Genomic DNA, 12,968 nt, shown 5'->3' with positions numbered 1-12,968 from the left:
ATAACAAATTTTCACATAAAATTAGAAGAAATCCATATTTATATTTGTTCTCTTCCTTTCTAATTTCTTATTGAATGATATTAAATTACATCTTCAGTATATCAAAAATAATCTATTAAATACCCACATGCCATCACGGAATGGTAAAAAAGCAATGTGAAGTTCTGAAGCTCATACAAATTCTCTAAATACTGTATCATCACAAAGGTGTTTTATATGTGCAAATAAATGGGTAAACTCCTATTCTGTGCTTCTCAGTCATAATTTCTTTCAAACTTCTGAAATTGATCTCTATTCAGGAAAAGCAGAGTTAGACTGTACATTGTAAAGAAGTGGGTTATGCCTTTATGTAGATGAGACTTGATCAGAGGGCTCTACCCAATAGGAATGATGATAGTTAGCTAACCAGTCTATTCACTCCAGAAGATGGGCTTAAAAATAATGAGAGAAATGGCTAAGGACCAAAGGAGAAAGGAAAACAAGCTGAGTGTATTGGTGATGCTCTGGAAGAGGGCTGTAGTATTCATTACATGTAGAGATAGGAGGGTATTACATACCAAGAATTGTCACTGGTCTAGGTCAAATTGAAGTCCAACTTAAAAAAAATTGTCTTATTTTTCTGTACTGTTTTACTTTTACAAGATGTATATGAATGTTTTAAAAAGTGAAAGAACATATAAAGCCTTCCTCAGATTATCCTCTTAAATTCTTATTCTTTTATAAATGTGGTTTTCCTATTTAGAATATTCTTCTCTATTTATTTTGGTTGTATCCCTTAGGACAAAAAAACAAAACAAAACAAAATGAAAAACAAAAACAAAAACAACCCCCCCCCCAAACCTCAAATGTAATCATCTTCCTAAATCTTTGCAGAAATTGCAAGGCAGGGTCATGTGTCTTCCCACTAGACTGGAGCACTTTCACAGCTGGTTTATAATACGTTTCATGTTGTGCCATAAGTATCGGGAGGTAGGGGAACCTGTTAGATTTCCACTTTAGGCTCACCACTAACATAACACTTAATATATTATGTCCATGGATAATACATGTCCAGATCAAGTATAATTAGAACACAAATGTAAGTTTCTTTTCTAATAAAGTAAATTTATTCAATAATTTTGAACGTAAAATTTGTACAAATTTCCAAATTTCAAATTTAGTTATTGAACTTTGTTATCTTAAATAGAAGATTAGAGTGTTAATCTCTCTTTGAAATACTCATGTTCATTGCAGCACTGTGCACAATATCCTACATGTAGAAACAACCTAAATGTCCACCTTTAGATTAATAAAGAAGATACGATATATATACACCATGAATAGTATTCAGCCTTAAAAAAGAGGGAATCATGCAATATGAAACAAAATGGATGAACCTGAAGGACATTATGCTAAGTGACATAAGCCAGTTTTTCAAGGCCAAACACTACATGATTCCACATTATATAAAGTATCTAATATAGCCAAACATTAAATCCATCATGTATGATATGGTGGTTGCCAGAAGCTGGAGTAGGGTAAAATAGGGAGTTGCTAATGAATAGGCGTGAAGTCTCCTCAATTAAGGAAGATAAGTAAGTTCTAGAGATCTGCAGTACAATGTTGTACCTATAGTTAGCAATATTCTATGTACACTTACAAATCTGTTCACAGAGGTCTCCTGTACAGTGTTTTTACCACAACAAAATAAAATTTAAAATATAAATAAGCAATTTAAAAATACAGATTAGAAAATAATCGTTATTCTAAACAAATTGTTTTGCTTTAGAAATCATGTGAGCTTGCAGCAACACTTAGGCCAAATTAAATGTAAAATAGTTAAAGTCCATATTAGATTTGACTGGGAACATTCTGAAGTATAATATACTATAATATATACTATAGTGTGATACAGTATAATCACTTATAAAGATAATACCCCAAAATGAACAATCACAAAGGCATGAAGGGAGTTATTTTGCCATCAATGAAACAATTAAGGTACCTAGGAATGGCATTAGACTAGTCTCCACAATCATTTAGCTTCATTCAATAGGGAACATCTCAGGAAAACTACGATCCTTTGAAAACTAATCCTCAGAGCCACTCAGAGCTTTTATTTTAAACATTCTTTATACTTTACATAGCCTTTACTTAGGATACACATTCCTACACAGACTTTAATGTTCAGGTCAAGGATAAGTTGCTCAATGGACAATCTCTGATACCTTCTCTATCACTTCTCTCTATGCCTGCACATACTCTTAAGTTTGCTCAATTTGGTAGTTTTGAGTGGAATACACAATTGAGCATATAGAATGTGATTTTAAAATTCTTGCTGATTCATTTTGTAAAATTTTTGGAGCAAAAGGGCATGCTAACAACATAGCAATGCTACAATACTACTAAAAATACAAAGATGTAGCAGAGGGATTGAGGTAGATATCAGTCAATTTCTGTGAAATGGTATTTTTCCTTTCTAATTAGTCTTAGAAAAATGTAGAAAAGCTTAACCAAGTGAAGAAAAAGAGTAACCTACAGAGGTTGATATTCTCCTCACCTCTTTTTTTTTTTTAAGAAGACATTCTTATTTTGTTAGTGGGAACAACTTTCCACCTAAAAAACTACATTTCCCTCTTCTGTCTCTTCCTTCTCCTCCTCCTCTTCCTTCTTGTCTTCCTACTTCTCTTTGCCAACCCAGTAAAAATTTAATACAATTTGTTGAGCACAGTATCCAGGAATTCTCTTTGAAAGCAAGGGGGGAGGTTGGCGGTTCATCTGGCTTATATCTCTTTCCAGTCACCTTTTGCTTTCACCTGCATGGAACACAGGAGATTCCTGAACCTCTAAGTAATCATGAGGCAACTTTAAGGGGGAAGCTATATACTGAGAATGGCAGAGCAGAAAGAGAAGAGGAGGATATGTCTCACTGATAATACTGTGGAAGAGCTATACCACCAGACTGGGAACATCCAACTCTATTTTTATTTGACTTGGAGGAAGAAAAAACCTCTAAAATATTGCAACATCTGTATTTCTTTTACTAGGATTATCAGTAAAATGCAATTCATAATTGATTCATAAAGTACAGTCACTGGAATTTAGGTAATAGAAGAAAGTATGCTACATTAGAATTTACCCCTGCCATTTATAACTCTCTATCTATATTGATAATTGTTAGATATCTCAGCTAAGGTCAACTGTGGCATCAGATTCTTTGGAAGACTATAGGAAAGAAAACAGAGTATGGCAGAAAGGCAGAATCATATATTTATCTTCAATTGGAATAGTTCTTAGAGCAGTCCACAGAGCTATCCAGGAGGGATTCTCTATACCTCCCCAAATGATGGTTTCAGAAGCAATGAAATAAAATTTATCAGGAAGGTATAGAAATAACATGAAGCTATATGGTCCTTAAGATGTTTCTTGTTACAATTCCATAGACAGCTTCCAGGTCTCTCCGTGGGACATACCAGTTACAAAATTCAATAGATTCGGGGAAGCCCAAAGACATGTTCAACCTAGTTTATGTCTCCTAGTTCAGATATAGACCACTAAATATGGGTCATTGTTGCAATAACTATATGGCCTAATAACATAGTTGACATCTCATTTTTAAGTTTCTAGACAAGAGCTAACATACTCAGGAAGAATAGAAAGCGTTGTTTTAAATACTTACCCATGAGGGGTGCCTGGGTAGCTCAGTCAGTTGAGCGTCCGACTTTGGCTCGGGTTGTGATCTCGCAGTTCATAGATTCGAGCCCCACGTCAGGCTCTGTGCTGACAGCTCAGAGCCTGGAGCCTGCTTCAGATTCTGTGTCTCCCTCTCTCTCTGCCCCTCCCCTGCTCTTGATCTGTCTGTCTCTGTCTCTCAACAATAAATAAACGTTAAAAAAATTTAAATACCCGTAAGATATTAAGTAGAAAATGACAGGTTGATTTTAGACTGAGGAGACTCAAATTGTAGAACAAGGAGGTTGCAATTTAATCTGTATACTCTGTGGACCCATGGAAGTACACAGAGAATACAGTATATAAAAAATATGGGAATATAAAAAACTAATGTATAAGTGGACCTGCACAACTCTGACCTAATATAGAACTTTCGTAGATGTAGGGCTCTAGAAAATGAAAAGAATTCCATTTTCACAAACAGCTTTTTAAAAATTTATTTATTTAAATTCAAGTTAGTTAACATACAGTGTATTATTGGTTTCAGGAGTAGAATTTAGTGATTTACAACTTAACAGAGAACACCCAGTACTCATCCCAACAAGTGCCCTCCTAATGCCCAACGCCCATTTAGCCCATCCCCCTACCTATCTCCTCTCTAGCAATTAAGTTTGTTCTCTAAGAGTCTCTTATGTTTGCCTCCCTCTCTGATTTTATCTTGTTTTTCCTTCTCTTCCCCTATCTTCATGTTGTGTTTCTTAAATTCCACATATGAAAGAAATCATATATTTGTCTTTCTCTGACTGATTTCTCTTAGCATAAAACATTCTAGTTCCATCAACATTTTTGCAAATGGCAACATTTCATTCTAGTAGTATTCTACTAGTATTCATTCTAGTATTTTATACACACACACACACACACACACACACACACACACGTATGTATATGTACACACCATGTCTTCTTTACCATTCATAGATTGATGGATATTTGGGGTCTTTCCATAATTTAGCTATTGTTGATAATGCTGCTATAAACATTGGGGTCCATCTGCCCCTTCGAGTCAGCATTTTTGTATCCTTTCAATAAATACCTAGTAGTATAATTGCTGGGTCATAAGGTAGCCCTATTTTTAACTTTTTGAGGAACCTCCATACTGTTTTCCATAGTGGCTGCACCAGTTTGGATCCCCACCAACAGTACAGAAGGGTTCCCCTTACTCCACATCTTTGCCAACACCTGTTGCTTCCTGAATTGTTAATTACAGCTTAAAAAGTGTTTGATCTTAAGCATCTATCAATGGGAATTGAAGTAGGTTATGCATCAGGCAAAAAGAAGCTCACTATTTGTACTATACTCATTTCATAAATATTTCCCAAAGATTGTTGGAAAGACACTATCTTCCAGATAGCTACTATTTGCCCTACTAGATCCATTCTGTGATAGTTAATTTTATGTGTTAGCTTGACTGCACTAAGGGATGCCCAAACAGCTTGTAAAACATTATTTCTGGGTCTGTGTGAGTGTTTTAGGAAGAGATTAGCCTTTGAATCAGTAGACTGAGTAAAGAAGATCTGCTCGCCAATGTGGGCTGGTATCATCCAATCTGTTAAGGGATTGAACAGAACAAAAAAGGAAGGGCAAATTGCTCTGTCTGCCTAAGCAGATACATTCATTTCATCCTGATGTTGGGCATTAGCATTCTTGGCTCTTGGGCCTTTGGACTTGGACTGGGACTTATATCATTGACCACTGATTCTCAAGTCTTTAGACTTGAACTTAACTTACACAAGTGGCTTTCCTGGTTCTCTAGCTTAGAGACTACAGATTGTGGAACGTCTTGGCCTTCATAATTACATAAGCAGATTCTTCCAATCCCCTATTAAATATATATCCTATTGGTTCCATTTCTCTGGAGAAGCAGGAGTAATACACATTCTCTGCCCTTCTCCACCCTATTCTCTATCCCAGAAGACTGACCTGCACACTGTATCAAAGAGCTCCCTAAGTTCTGGGTTCTGATAGAGCTCAACTAAGTAGTGGACTTGGTAGGAGATTGAAGGGAAAAATAGTGAGGTTGAATAATGCATCTCTTTGGCTCTCTTCCTGCTGACCTGCCATTGTGTAACTTTGTCCCTTGACTAAAGGTCACTGCTTCTTTTCAGGGACAAACTGTCCCTCTGTACAGTTATCCTTGATCCACATAGGTTTGAAATGCACAGGTCCATTTGCACACATTTGTTACAGTATAGTACTGTAAGTGTATTTTCTCTTCCTTATGATTTTAACATTTTTTCTCTAACTTACTTTATTGTAAGAATATAGTATATAACACATATTGTAATGCCTGAAGTTCCAAAACCTCCCACAAAAGACCACCAGAGTCGTAAGTCAAAGCCAAGCGGCAAGGGTCGTTTATTGCAGGTTCGAACCTGGTCCTCTGCGCACTCGTCACCGGTGACACAAGAGGCCACGATTAGGGTTGGTATAGCGTTTTTATAGACAGAGACAAATAGCACAGGGGAGGTTTTTACTTGTGGCGAGAGGAAGAAAGGGGGAAGGGGATAGGTGAGGAATGTGCTAAGCAAGCAGGTTTACAGAAGCGAGAAATGCCGGTTAGTTTGTATACAATCACTCATTCCATTACATATCAGACTACATTTAGGAAGTTTTACAGCCCATTCTACAGTGGGTTACAATCAGGAAAGGTCTCACAATGCTCATAGCAAACAGCAAGCAAAACAAACTTCTCAGCAATTGTATTTCTTATCAAACATCCATAATAAGCAGAAAAGAGAACCTAGCTTTAAACTAAGGCGGGGCTGTCATTTGGATTCAAAGCTGTTCCTTTCATTCCCCCCTTTTCCTTGTGCCTAAAGAGCCAATCTTGGATCTTCAGTTTTTTATTTGTAATGTCTCGAGCGGTTGGTACTGAGTTCGTAAGACCATTAATTGTACAGCATTGAACCTGTCTTGGATAAAATTAATAATTTTGTTTATGATGCAGAGGCCTAACGTGAGAGCGAGAAGTAGAATGGCCAGAGGCCCGAGTAAAGCGGAGAGCAGGATAGTATTAGACTTTCTGGGTTTTTAAATTAGAAACCTCCCAAGTTAAAGTATAGGGTATGTGGGGGTTGCCTGCAATACTTATGAGTCCGTAGGAGGTGAACAGGAGCACGCTAATGAGTGTTCCTCCGATTATTGTGGGTCCAGAGCAGCAGCAACAGTCTTGGTATGGGACACCCAGGCCTTTGGTCTCAGCCGGTTTTTGGGGTCAGGTTTTTGACGTAGAGTCAATTTTAAAGGATGGGTCTTACTCTGGTCAACTGTCCAGGCAGTGTTGGCTTCCGGCACGAAGTCTTTTCGAACCGCAAAGGGATCAGCTGGTCGGGCGTGGGTGTAATGGATCCAGGTAGCAATCCTATCGACTTTGAGAGCAGTGGGTGTGGTTAGGATCACAATATAGGGTCCCTTCCACCGTGGTTGGAGGGTCTCTTGCTTGTGTTCCCTGCACGTATACCCAATCTCCGGGTCGGTAGTGATGCGGCTCAGGAGGGGGCCCGTTTTCATAAATGGCTCTCAATCTGGGCCAAACTTCCTGGTGGGTGTGCTGGAGTTCCCTCAGGGAAATAAGAAGTTTATGATCATCAAATTCAGTTAACACATTAGACTGTAGGTTGGGAATTATAGGGGGGGCACTCCATACATGATTTTAAAGGGGGTTAATCCCAGTTTGTAAGGGGAGTTCCGCACCCTGAACAGAGCATAGGGGAGTAAGACTACCCAATTAGCGCCAGTCTCTATGGTCAATTTAGTTAAGGTCTCTTTTAGAGTTTTATTCATTTTTTCTACCTGTCCTGAGCTTTGGGGTCTATATGCACAATGTAGTTTCCAATCAGCCCCAATAAACTGTGCTATCCTTTGTATTACCTTTGAAATGAATGCTGGTCCGTTGTCTGATCCTATTAGGGTAGGGAATCCGTACCTGGGCATGATGTCTTCTAACATTTTCTTTGCTACTACCTGCGCAGTCTCATGCTTGGTGGGGAAGGCCTCTGTCCATCCTGAAAAGGTATCTATAAACACTAACAAATATTTATATTTATATTTTTTAGGCTTTACCTCGGTGAAGTCTACTTCCCAATAGGCTCCTGGCCTGGTTTCGCAGGTTCTGGAGCCAGGGTTTTTCCCGTGGTTGGTGGCGTTAGTTAATTGACAAGTTTTACAGCTAGTAACTATCTGCTCAATTTTTGTCCTGGAATCTTTTAATGGTGATCCTAACATGTCTTATTAAGTCTTGCATTTTTCTTGTGCCCATATGAGTGGCTCGGTGCATCTTGGATAAGACTTTATTTCCCATTTCTTCTGGGAGGATTATGCTACAGTCTGCTGCTCTCCACCATCCGTTAAGGCACTGAGTTAAAGGTAATTTTTGGATCCAGTTTAGGTCTTCTTTACCCCAAGTAGGTTACCTCGGATCTGCAAATTTGGGCTTTCTTTGCTGAAGCCCGGTACCCCAGGGCACCAAGTGTCCGGAGGAGATTTTTGGTGCCTTGCAAGCAAGCTTCGGCAGTCTCAGCGGCGATTAAAAGATCGTCAACGTACTGCAAGAGAGTCACTTTGGGGTTTTGATTCCGGTACTCACCCAGATCCTCGTGAAGTGCCTCATCGAACAAGGTGGGTGAGTTTTTAAATCCTTGGGGGAGCCGGGTCCAGGTCAGTTGCCCATTTATGCCTCTCTCAGGATCGGACCAAGCGGCAAGGGTCGTTTACTGCAGGTTCGAACCTGGTCCTCTGCGCACTCGTCACCGGTGACACAAGAGGCCACGATTAGGGTTGGTATAGCGTTTTTATAGACAGAGACAAATAGCACAGGGGAGGTTTTTACTTGTGGCGAGAGGAAGAAAGGGGGAAGGGGATAGGTGAGGAATGTGCTAAGCAAGCAGGTTTACAGAAGCGAGAAATGCCGGTTAGTTTGTATACAATCACTCATTCCATTACATATCAGACTACATTTAGGAAGTTTTACAGCCCATTCTACAGTGGGTTACAATCAGGAAAGGTCTCACAATGCTCATAGCAAACAGCAAGCAAAACAAACTTCTCAGCAATTGTATTTCTTATCAAACATCCATAATAAGCAGAAAAGAGAACCTAGCTTTAAACTAAGGTGGGGCTGTCATTTGGATTCAAAGCTGTTCCTTTCAATATGACATACAAAATATGTGTTAATCGACTTTATGTTAATTGGTAAGGCTCTAGTCAACAGTAGGCTATTGGTAGTTAAGTAGTTAAGTTTTGGAGAAACAAAAGTTTTACATGGCTTTTCAACTGTGTGGAGGTCAGCGTGCCTAACCCCGGCCTTCAGGGATCATCTGTATATGACTCTTTTTGGTTTCCAGGAGCCTCTCCTCCTCAATCTTTCCAGCCTTAGGATGGATACAATTTCACTATTATAAGTACAGTGGTACTGAACTACCCCCTTTTGTTTCTTTGTATTATATGTACATTTTGGTAAAACAGTTTTTTCATTAAAATTTTCCTCTAATTTTCCTTTGTTGAGTGCCTATGATTCCTGCTGGGACCCTGAATGATACAAATGGTCACAGAAATTCCCTTCACATTTGCTCTCATTGTTTTGTCTATACTACTTTATTAATGATGATGGGGCCATTTAAAAATCAACCCTTTTTAAGTGATATAGAAAACAGGTTTCTCCATATTTTACATGAGTCTGCCTCCAACAACAAGTTAAGAAAATAGCTTTTATCCTAGATTGTACAAGATTATTTTCTAGCTCAAAGTATAATGATATCAAATTCCAAAAGACTCTTCTATGATTCAATCTTGCTTTCAGAAAAGGAAAAAAAAAAAACTATCAAGAAATCCTAAGACTCCATCAGGCTGATTTACTTATTATAAATGAGAAGCAAATTTAATGAATAATTAAATTATGTTTCCCAAGGAATAATGAATGAGATAGTGGTACTAAAATGATTAAATGCATGTTAATATTCAATAGTTTCAGCTTTCAACTACTCTTTAAATGTTAAAAATATAAATACATGCATATGTCATGCAAATTTTTAAAACAGTATAAAAATTCATAATTAATGCACATCTATTTTACTATTCTTCCTATTGAATTTTACTTTCTGTTCTGTATTTATATAAATTCTCTAGCTTACAAAATTACTGAAGTTTTTCTAATATTGGCTTGCTATTTATGGCTTCCAATTAACTGCTTAGATTTAAATGATTATTTTTTCACCCCGGTAGACGGTGACCATTTTAAGCTTTTAGTCAATTTTGTTTTCTGATGATACAGTCGTCTTCTTATTTGTATTTCACTAATTCCTTTAAGGAAAAATATGTAATCCTCATAATAAAAAACTGAATTTTAAAAATAACAATTATGGCTCATGTTACATACCTTCCTTTTTTGTAGTGAATGACACAGTTTAAAAATAGTAGATAATGCTTCTGGAAACAATGTATGTAATTATGCAATTTATCACATTATAATATTTATAATGTATTTGGATTAAAAAGTTAATTTCTGATTTCACACATTGCATTTAGTTGACATATCAGGTTAATATATTGATTCTCTTTTACCTCCATTTTAATCTTATCTGGTCCTAAAAGTAAATTCCTTTTCACAGCCTTGTTTTTAAAATACTTTTCCCCAAGTAGTCTTTATTTATCTATTCCTTTTTCCATTCAACTACTATAATCATTCTCTTTTTGTTTAGAAAAACAAAAAAAAAACAACAAACATCTTCAAAGATGCCTACATTATGCCTATTATCCACTGATTTCTTCTTTTCTTTATATTTTCACTAGTTTTCTTCTGTGAGTTCTACTAATTGTTCTTTTTCTAATACAGTATATAATTCTTATTCTATTTAACTTTTCACTTTGAGTCTGGTTTATACTAAGATAAATGATTTGCCCATTTTTATAGTGGAAATCAGTAGAGAATTTAACAGAGAATTCACAAAACAAACCACAGCAGATATATTACTAGATTCTCATTTATGAAAATTTGGCCAGAAAGGAAAATGTCTCTACTATAACACTGAAGCCATACTGTAACACTTGGTTTTAACAGATGTTATCGACTGTGCTCCCCACCTCCCAACAACACAAACTCATATGTGCAGCCTTAACACCCAATGTGACTGTATTTGGAGATTAAACTTTTAGGAGATAATTAAGGTTAAATGAGGTTGTAAGGGTAGACTCCAAAACCAACAGGATTAGAAACCTTGTAAGAATAGGAAGAGAGATCTCTGCCATGTGAGGACAAAGTGAGAAGGTGGTATTTGCAAACCAGGGAAGGAGCTTTCACCTGGAACCAAATAGGTCTGCACTTTGATCTTGAACTTCCCAGCCTCCAGAACTGTGAGAAAACTTACTTTTATTGTATAAGCCACCAATCACACTGTATTTGTTATGGCAGCCTAAACTGACTAACACAGTAAATAAGCAAAGAATATACAAAAGATGCTGTATGTTTAAATGTATTTTTTAAAGAAGAATAGACAACATGGAGTGTTTGTGAAGGCCCATAATTTTAAATACTGAAATGTTACACTGGGATACTATTTTTTTTTCTCTTATACATTGTTAACAATGAACTAAAGGCTAGGTTTTATCAAAATTTTAAATGAAAGGAATTATTTGAGAGTTGTTTATAATTGATCTTATCTGAATGTGGGTCCAATGGAAGTATCATCATTCTGAGAGTGGAAAGAACAGCTATTCCTCAGACTTTGATTGGAAGTCATATTAATTGAAGTATAATACTATTATAAAAATTAAGTCTTATAATATATACATTTTTCTTTTTAAAAATATCAATCTTAGAATCAATTTATGTATATTTGATTCTGAAAATAATACAGAACTATTTCTTGTACGTTTTATGAAAGCTCTAAACAGCTAACTGAATAAACTGAGTATTCACTCCTTGCTTCCACAGGAGAATGGTAAATATTAAGTGGTTCCTTTACCAGAAATTAAGAACATAGAAGATACTCAGCCTCTCTAGCCCAAGTTTTGGCTGAGGTAGTACTTGACTGCCATCTGGAGACTATTTAACCAAGATGCATCTTGAATGACTTTTTATTATTTTTTACATGATTAGGGCTTCCTTATTTGTTTCTTTACTTTCTAATTGTGCTTGTTATGTATCTTTCATATTTTGCTTATCATGTTCTTGGCAATACATATTTGGCTTTAATAAAAAATGAACAGGGAAATTAATCAAATTTAACCATTATGAAATATTTGAAGTATTATTTCCAAACTGATATGTAAACTTAAACAACACGTAGTGTCCCTCCTGTGATATTTAAATGTACTGTCAACATGAGAGACCCATATTCACTAGAGAATGTCATTCCATTAACTATAACAATGGGCCATGGTGTAATTTGTTTCAACTGTTGAGTGATTTAGATTTATGTTTTGAAATATATATGTAAGATAATCTTTCATATAGATTATCTAAAAAATACAGTTCTCTAAAAATCTTTTCCTGGTAATAATTTTCAATTTAAGTTAAAAAGAACCTAATTAATAATATTTATTTAGCACTATCAATTATAAGATAATTTCTATCATCAAAATGTTTATAGTTTACTGAAGATATAAATATAAAACAACGTATGCTTTATAAAAAGCAAGTAGTTGCCTTCTCATTGTTTATGAATATTTCTTGTCTGTCATTTTAAATTGTAATCTAGTTAAGTTGATCTACATTTTCCTTTGTGCTTTTTGCAATTAGTATCTTCTTTAACAAATCCTTCACTGTACTGATGTAGTAGAGATATGTTCTATTCGAAAATTAAGAGTAAAACCAATGTCTTTTAAAATATTACAAAAAGAACATTTTCTAGAATCACCAGAAAGACTGGAGAATCATGAAAGTTCTAAAATCTTCCCAAAATTTTCCTAGAGTTCCATCTGTATGCTTTCATTTTACCTGATTTTTAAGCTGGTAATTCTCTTTAATCTTGATAGCTCAATTCTATCATTCAATCCATCATTATTTCCCCCTATTTTTGGATGTACTGAAAGTAAGAGAACTGATTGGGTGGGGGTCACAACTTCTAATTCACTTGGATTGTGCCTGATAGAAATATTTCAGTTTTGTATTCTAAGAGCTCAAAGGAACAGTGCCTAGAGTGACAAAAATGATTGTCAGAAATGTGAGAGTGGGCAAAGTTTATTTTTTCTCCTTGTTCCTTTGAATTTAGGGCATACTGGCTATGGTATACAAAAATAATACAGCTTGGTTATTTGTT

The sequence above is a fragment of the Panthera tigris genome, chromosome B3, assembly GCF_018350195.1.
Source record: "Panthera tigris isolate Pti1 chromosome B3, P.tigris_Pti1_mat1.1, whole genome shotgun sequence".
NCBI classification, from domain to species: domain Eukaryota; kingdom Metazoa; phylum Chordata; class Mammalia; order Carnivora; family Felidae; genus Panthera; species Panthera tigris.
This window is presented reverse-complemented; position numbering follows the sequence as displayed.